Raw genomic sequence first — 9,235 nt, forward strand, 5'->3', positions numbered from 1 at the left:
GCAATGAGTGTGTGAACATGAATGTAATGTCGGTGAGAAATACGTTCACCCCCAAGCTTAGGCTTTTGGCCTAAGTTGGTCTATTGCCACGGATGGCCTGGCGGATATCCAAAGTTGTAGTTGGGGTCGTACTGAGATGCAGCAGTCATTGCATCGTGGGCTGCAGCTTGGAGGCGAGCTATCTCAGCCCTCCTCTTATACTCTTCCGCCTCCTCTCTGGTTATAAAATACCTCCCTTTTGCCTGAAAGTCAAAGAAAGTAGAAGCAGGGAGAGCGATGTGATAGGTGCGTCGTCTGTCAAAGATTAGTCGGTACTGGAGGAACTGATCGTTCCTCTCAACAAAATGATGACGAACCATAGCATCATAATCCAAATAAGCAGGAGGCAACTCAATATCATCCTCACGTATGTTTATGCCAAGAAAATTAACTATACGGGTTGAATAAATTCCACCATAGAAATCTCCATTAAATCTATTATGATGCAACCTACGTGCAACAATGGCTCCCAAATTATAAGATTTATCTCCTAACACAGCACTCTGAGAACACTGAGGTCAGGTACACACATGTGACATGCTTCATCCTTACCATTTGTGCACCTACCTATGAAGAGAGCAAAATAATGCATGGTAGGAAAATGAATGCTCCCTATGGTAGCTTGGGTTATGTCTCTGGATTCCCCCATAGTTATACTAGCAAGAAACACTACTAGGAAAAGGGCTATAGATGAAATTGACACTAATGGCGCACTAGAGAAGTGGTGCGCCACTACTATATACTAATGGCGCACCATGTGGTGATGCGCCATTAGTGTGGAAGACACTAATGGCGCACCAGGCACAAGGTGCGCCACAAGTAACAATTTTTTTTTCATTTTTCCAAACATACTAATGGCGCATCCTGGCAAAGTGCGCCATTAGTAGTTCTAACTAGTAATGGCACACCAGCCATGGAGTGCGCCACTACTGTATTTTTTTTATTCTTTTTTTTGCAAAACTACTAATGGCGCACCGTTGCAAAGTGCGCCATTACTAGTTTAAACTAGTAATGGCGCACTATGCCACGGTGCGCCATTAGTATATATATATATATATATTACTTTTTTTGCAACACTACTAATGACGCACGGCCAGGGGGTGCGCCATTAGTATGTTGGGTTACTAATGGCGCATGACTGTGTGGTGCGCCATTAGTAACCTGGGACCAGCTCCACCCCGCCGACGACCCACCGCACCCTCCCCCGCTCCACCGCCGCCGACGACCCACCGCACCCTCCTCGGCCCGCTCCACCGCTGCCGAGCACCCCCCGCACCCTCCCCCGCTCCACCGCCGCCGCGAACCCACCGCCCCTCCCCAGCCCGCTCCACCGCCGCCGAGCACCCCCCGCACCCTCCCCCGCTCCACCGCCGCTGCGGACCCACCGCCCTTCCCCAGCCCGCTCCACCGCTGCCGAGCACCCCCTGCACCCTCCCCCGCTCCATTGCCGCCGAGCACCCCCCGCACCCTCCCCCGCTCCATCGCCGCCGCCGACCCCCCGCACCCTCCCCCGCTCCACCGCCGCCGATGACCCCCGCACCCTCCCCCGCTCCACCGTCACAAATGAATGCAACTAAAAATCCAAAAAAAACAAATTTGTTTATATTTTCAAATAACAAATTTGATGATATTTTCAAATAATAAATTTGATGATATTTTTTCGATTCATAAATATTTTCAAATAACAAATTTGATGATATTTTTAAAAAATTATTACTGTTTTTATAAAAAAAATATTACTGTTTCATATTCATATGCATTTTCTAAAAAATTATTAGATGCAACAAAAATAATAATAATAAATTACTTATGCAAAAAAAGTTACTTATGGCACACCTCTAGGTGGTGCACCATTGCTATCAAAAAAAGATTACTTATGGCGCACCGCTCTGGGGTGCGCCATTGCTAATTCGACTGATCACTTCGTCCCTCCCTCGCTAGATCCACTTCGATCCCCCCTCGCCACACCCTCAGGCGCACCCCCTCCTTCCGCCGCCCGGCCGACACCATAGCCGCGCCACCGTGCTCGCCCTCTCGCCCTCTCCCCCGCTCGCCTTCTCCGCCAGATCCCGAGCCTCGTCGCCGTGTTAGCCGCGGCCATCGCCGTCCCCGCACCTCGGCGGCAAGTCCACGAGCTTCGCTTCGTCCTCCCCGACCCCGGCCTCGAGCTTGTCTCTGCTGCATCGCCCTCGTCTTCCCCCTCGGGCACCACCACCCTCTGCTGCTACTAAGCTCTCGTCGGCCTCCTTGTGCCACCCGGTGAGCTTCCCCTCTCCCCCTACTGCTCTCCTCTTCCACCTGGTGCACCGTTGAGGTTTCCAATTGAAACATGTTCAACAATTGAAACAAGTTCAGAAATGTATAGTCTTAGCTAAAGTAATTCAGATGTTTGGGCTTGAACTTGGAGTAGAAAATCTACTGTAAATTCAGATGGTTACTGGATTCAGTTTGAGTTTGCTACTGTACATTGTTATTCACAGTAATGTTCAGTTTTTCCTCTTCAGTTTGCTACTGCATTCGAGCAAGATCTATAGGCTTCCTTGTAGATTAACTGAAGCAAGATCTATAGACTTTTCTTAAACTTGTAAATGCATGCCTTATTACTTTCCTAGTAGATTGCATTGACTGTTCCAACCAAGGTAGTATGGGTGACATCTGTACCTAAGTCTGCTTTGAAATATTCAGCTAACAACTAAGTTTGATAATTGGTGGTATCTGGCTAGCTAGTACTCCAAATAACTATTCTGCTCTTAGTTCCATGTTACTGAAGTTGCGCTGTTTATTTAAATATAAACAACAGAAACCAGCAGAATTTGAAATTCAAGTGCTCCTGAAGTGTTCTAGGATTCTGGTTTTTGACTTGGGGATCTGTTGTTTCTAAATAAACTAGGAGAAATCAAATGCCATTGTTATTCATTAAAAAAACTAATTATTACTAAACAAGAGGAAACAAAATTTTATGTTATGTTTCATGAACTAAATAGTCCTACCTTTGAAAATATTCAGCTCATCTTGGAGTATTACATTGTAAATCATAGTGCTATTTTGTTGTAAGGGAAAAGTATATTTAGATCGCATCAATTTGTAGTTTGTGTTTTTATTTGTTCCTGATTTGAGGTTGTGGCTTTGGCATTGTTCTGCTCCTTACATCTATCACTATCGTATATGTCAAACTTGAGATCAAGCAAATAACTATTCTGGATACTCCTGTTTACTTCATGCTGAGAACTTCAGCCTTTTCAAGTTGCTGGACTATATGTTCATTGGTACTACTTGTGATGCTGCTCTTGTACTACTTGGGAATTTTGTCAACTTGTGATGCTGCTGCTGTACCCCAAGAGGCCCTTGAGTTTGCCGGAATGTCGATTAACTTCCATTCCGGCAAATTCGGGTACTCCATATGTCCTATTTTCAACAAAGGTCATGCCGAAATTTTCCGTGAATTTTAGCATGACTTTGCTAAAAATAGGACATATGGGGTACTTGCGACTAATGCATGGGCCAGGGTATCTTAGTACTTAGTTAAGTAGGATCAACTGCCCCGCCATTCTTGCTGCATTAAACCATAGGTGGCAATAGAGCCAAGTGATTAGGCCCAACTTAAAATTCTCGTTAGCATCGATAAACCCTAGATGATAAACCCAACATAGGTGGCAATAGAGCCAAGTGATTAGTGCCAAGTGATTAGGCCCAACCTAGGGTGCCTCGGCATCGATAAACCCTAAATGATGAAAACTTAACTTGGCTTCTATAGGGTGCCTCGGTGTCGATGAGAACCTAAATGATGTACGCTTAGGCTTTTAGGGTGCCCCGGCGTCGACAAAACCTAAATGATGAAAGCTTAGGCTTTTAGGGTGCCCCGACGTCGACAAACCCTAAATGATAAAACCTTGGCTTTTAGGGTGCCTCGGTGTTGATAAGAACCTAAATGATGAAAGCTTAGGCTTTTAGGGTGCCTCAACGTTGACAAACCCTAAATGATAAAAGTTTAGCTTTTAGGATGCCTCGGTGTCGACAAACCCTAAATGATGTAGTTTTGAATTATGAACGTAGGATATGTCGTCATCATCATCGGACGACGAATGTCTCCCGGGGGAGTGCTACTGGTGCCACGACGATCGAGGTCTGTGCGACATGCCTCACCTGGACGATGATCGGCGCTTCAGCATTAAGCTCGAGGAGACCTTCGAAGTTGAAACGGTACACAACGATGACAAGTGTTATTTTCATAATTAAGCATGACTTCAACTATTTCAACGTGTAATTTTCATCTTTTACAATTCGAGTATAGCTTATCCCATGCCATGCAAGACGCTATGTCTTGGAGAGGATGGATTTTGAAGACCATGGAATTTCTAAAACAAAGAGAATTCACCTAAGGACTCATCACGATGTGGACTTTGAAGTAAATCTATATAATTCTGAGAGCGTAACCCATTTTGGTTGCAAAAATTGGGAAGCATTTTGCAAGATGTATGGTTTTGATGAGGGTATGCTTATCACCATGGATCTTGGTAATCCTGACATCGACCAAGACAATATGGACATTTGGGTCCTTGTTGATACGCCTCCAGTTCTACCGCTATGTGAGTTTCTCAAACATAGTTATTAGCTATATATTGTTTATTTCAAAATAGTTGATAGCTTATTTCCATTTACAACTTATTTTTATTGTTCAAAGAATGTGTGGGAGATGGTAGACAAAACCCACTACACCGATGGCTCCGAATTAACAACTTACAAGGAGAAAAATCATCTGGTCGGATTTTGTACTGACATTGAGAATTACAATATCCACAATCAAACTCCTCAACATTATGGTAAATACGTGCCACTAGTGCATGTGTTCAACTACGGTAACTACCATGGAGATACCCTGGTAAGAGTTTTACTATTATGACATCCGTGCATCTTTTGCATACTTCTAAAACTAGTACATCATTGCTAACTATGAAGTTATTACTATGTTTTTCAACAGATAATCCCAGAGAATTGTGTGCCTCATTTGATGTATAAGAAAGGTAGTCTTAATGTTTTGAACATACAGCCAGGTCATCCTACGAATCTCAACTGTCCATATGAGATTTCTAAAAGAAGTGGAGACATGAAAATCAAAGGATGGAAAAAATGTATGGACAGTCGTAAGGAGGTTCTTGGAAGCAAAAGGAAGTGAAGCGCAAGAATTGGAGACAGGATGTTATCCATTCTCCATAATGGAGAGTCAGGCTCTATATTGTTTTATGCTATTTTACCTTAAATAGGGTATTTAGGTCCTGCCTAATACTGATGATCATGTGCTAAGAACAATTAAGTAGGGTTGGTTCGATGACTATCAAGATGATGATCCTATGACTTGTTATTAATAACGGAGTAGAAGTTGTATGATGATGATTAGTAGGACTTGTTAGGATTAGTATTACTTCCGACAAACTCGCTACTCGCGGTCTCGAGACTTGTAATGTTCTATCTTTGTTCGGTCTTTTGAATTCGGAGACTAATATGATGAATTGTATTCGGAGACTAATCTTCTATTGTATTCGATGAATCTGCTCTTGTTGTGGGGTGCTGTCTATATTCTGTCCAATAATATATTTTGTTACGTGTGCAAAATTCTGAAAAGTAAAAAAACCTAATATTCATACTAATGGCGCATCACCCAACAGTGCGCCATTAGTATGCCAGATACTAATGGCGCATGGTGTTCTATACTAATGGCGCACTGCGTGGTGCGCCATCAGTATACCAGATACTAATGGCGCACCAGTGGTGCATCATTAGTAAGAAATACTAGTGGCGTGATACTAATGGCGCACCAGTAGTGCGCCATTAGTAGGCAAAACTGGTGGGCCATTAGTAGCCCTTTTCCTAGTAGTGAAAATCTCTAAATTCAGATTTGCGAGGTTCATTAGGACTACCCCATTGTGGAAGTTTGCAAGCAGTGTTAAAATCCTCTAAGTCCATGGTATAAGAATTTTCATAGAGATCAAACAGGAAAGTTTGAGAATTGCGTGAAGATGAAAATTCAAACCTCCTCACAAAGGAACTAGTGAGATAGTGGTACTGACGGAACTTTTCTGCCTCGAAGCTCACAAGATCAGCGTTACGCAAATATGCATTAAATTATTCCTTAATTCCTGCTCGATCCATGAAGTCCTCTGAAGGCCATTCACAAGGCCGCAATGGGGCGTCCCTTGGTGGTTCATCATCAGCATCACGCATTGCAAGCCTGGGTCCTTGCTTCCTTGAAGAACCACCTTGGTACATTTTCCTAAGCATATTTTTTCCTCTGAAAAATTTCTGAAATTTTTAGTAACTTTAAATAAAAGTAAACCAAACTCAACAAAATTGATAGCAACTACTCCTACAAGTGCCTAGAGCATATATCATGCATTAGAACTACTTGGAACCATATAAATTTGACATGCAAGCTCAAGAACATGGTCACCTAGGCAGCACAAATTTGCAATGAATAAATCACTAGAACAAAAACTAATTGGACCAATGGAGGAGCCACATACCAAGGAACAATCCTCCAAAGCAGTTTTGTGAGAGGTGCTTTGAGCAAGGAGATCGAAAATCGCAGAAAAATGAGCTAGAACTCGTGCTTGAGCTGGATGGTGATTTTTTTTGGGAGGAAGAAGAAGTGTGTGGGTGCAGGAATAAGTGGAGGGGAGCCACCATGGGCCCACGAGGCAGGGGGCACGCCCGGGGGGGTGGGCGCGCCGTGGACCCTCGTGGCCAGGTGCTTGCTCCCCCTGCTGTGTTCTTAGTGCCAGATATTCTCAAATATTCCAGAAAAAATCATATTAAATTGGCAGGGAATTTGGAGAACTTTTATTTTCGAGGTATTTTTATATTGCACGGATAATCAAAAAACATACAGAAATTGCTATTTTTGCTTTATTTAATATAAATAACATAAAGTAAAAGGAGGGTATAGAAGGTTATGTTTTCTAAATTCATCCATCTCATGCTCATCAAAAGGAATCCACTAACAAGGTTGATCAGGTCTTGTTAACAAACTCATTCCAAATAACATGGAACCGGAGAATTTTCGAATAACACTAGGTTACCTCAACAGGGATATACACATCCCCAACAATAAGAATATCATATTTCTTCTTGACAGTAGGACGAGGAAATTCGAAACCTCCAAAAATAATCGATGGATTTTTTCCAATAGAATAGATAATGTGGACTTGAGGTTGTTTCCTCGGAAAGTATACCGTATGCTCATTACCATTAACATGAAAAGTGGCATTGCCTCTGGTGCAATCAATAACAGCCCCTGCAGTATTCAAAAAGGGTCTTCCAAGAATAATAGACATACTATAGTCCTCGGGAATATCAAGAATAACAAAGTCCGTTAAAATAGTAACGTTTGCAACCACAACAGGCACATCCTCACAAATAGTGACAGGTATAGCAGTTGATTTATCAGCCATTTGCAAAGATATTTCAGTAGGTGTCAACTTATTCAAATCAAGTCTACGATATAAAGCAGTTTTAGCATAGTTTCTTTTAATGGAGCATGGTATAGTTGGTACTCCTGGATCTCCTAGTTTCTTAGGTATTCCACCCTTAAAAGTATAATTAGCAAGCATGGTGGAAATTTCAGCTTCCGGTACCTTTATTTTATTAGTAACAATATCTTTCATGTACTTAACATAAGGATTCATTTTAAGCATATCAGTCAAACGCATATGCAAAAAGATAGGTCTAATCATTTCAGCAAAGCGCTCAAAATCCTCATCATCCTTTTTCTTGGATGGCTTAGGAGGAAAAGGCATGGGTTTCTGAACCCAGGGCTCTCTTTCCTTACCGTGTTTCCTAGCAACAAAGTCTCTTTTATCATAACGTTGGTTCTTTGATTGTGGGTTATCAAGATCAACAACAGGTTCAATTTCTACACCATTATCATTACTAGGTTGAGCATCAACATGAACATCATTATTAACATTATCACTAGGTTCATGCTCATTACCAGATTGTGTTTCAGCATCAGAAATATAGATATCATTGGGATTCTCATGTGTGTCAATAACAGGTTCACTAGAAGCATGCAAAGTCCTATCATTTTTCATTTTCTTCCTCTTGGTAGGACTAGGTGCATCAATATTATTTCTACGTGATCATATTCTTAGCCGTGTGCGGTGCCCCCTTCCACCATAATCCTCGATAATATTGTAGCGGTGCTTAGGCGAAGCCCTGCGACGGTAGTACATCAAGATCGTCACCATGCCGTCGTGCTGACGGAACTCTTCCCCGACACTTTGCTGGATCGGAGTCCGGGGATCGTCATCGAGCTAAACGTGTGCTAAAACTCGGAGGTGCCGTAGTTTCGGTGCTTGATCGGTCGGGCCGTGAAAACGTACGACTACATCAACCGCGTTGTGCTAACGCTTCCGCTGTCGGTCTACAAGGGTACGTAGATCACACTCTCCCCTCTCGTTGCTATGCATCACCATGATCTTGTGTGTGCGTAGGAAAATTTTGAAATTACTACGTTCCCCAACATGATGATGATGTAACTTCAGATCAAGTTACTACCGAACCTCGTAGGTAAACCAGAGTGAGATCCGCACCAGAGTGGTACGGTAATCTTGTTCTGGAGGTCATGTTACTTGACCATGACGAACCTACAAACTATGAGGAAGCGATGATGAGCCCAGATTCCGCGAAATGGCTTGAGGCCATGAAATCTGAGATGAGATCCATGTATGAGAGCAAAGTATGGACTTTGATTGACTTGCCCATTGATCGGCAAGCCATTGAGATTAAATGGATCTTCAAGAGGAAGACGGACGCTGATAGTAGTGTTACCATCTACAAAGCTAGAATTGTCGCAAAAAGGTTTGCGACAAGTTCAAGGTGTTGACTACGATGAGAGTTTCTCACTTGTATCTATGCTTAAGTCTATCCGAATCATGTTAGCAATTGCCGCATTTTATGAAATCTGGCAAATGGATAAACAAAACTGCAGTCCTTAATGGATTTATTGAAGAAGAGTTGTATATGATGCAACCAGAAGGTTTTGTCAATCCTAAAGGTGCTAACAAAATATGCAAGCTCCAGCGATCCATCTATGGACTGGTGTAAGCATCTCGGAGTTGGAATATACGCTTTGATAAGTTGATCAAAACATATAGTTTTATACAGACTTGCGGTGAAGCCTGTATTTATAAGAAAGTGAGTG

Source organism: Triticum urartu, chromosome 2A (genome assembly GCF_056163025.1).
Source record: "Triticum urartu cultivar PI428250 chromosome 2A, HENAU_Tu73, whole genome shotgun sequence".
Taxonomy (NCBI): Eukaryota; Viridiplantae; Streptophyta; class Magnoliopsida; order Poales; family Poaceae; genus Triticum; species Triticum urartu.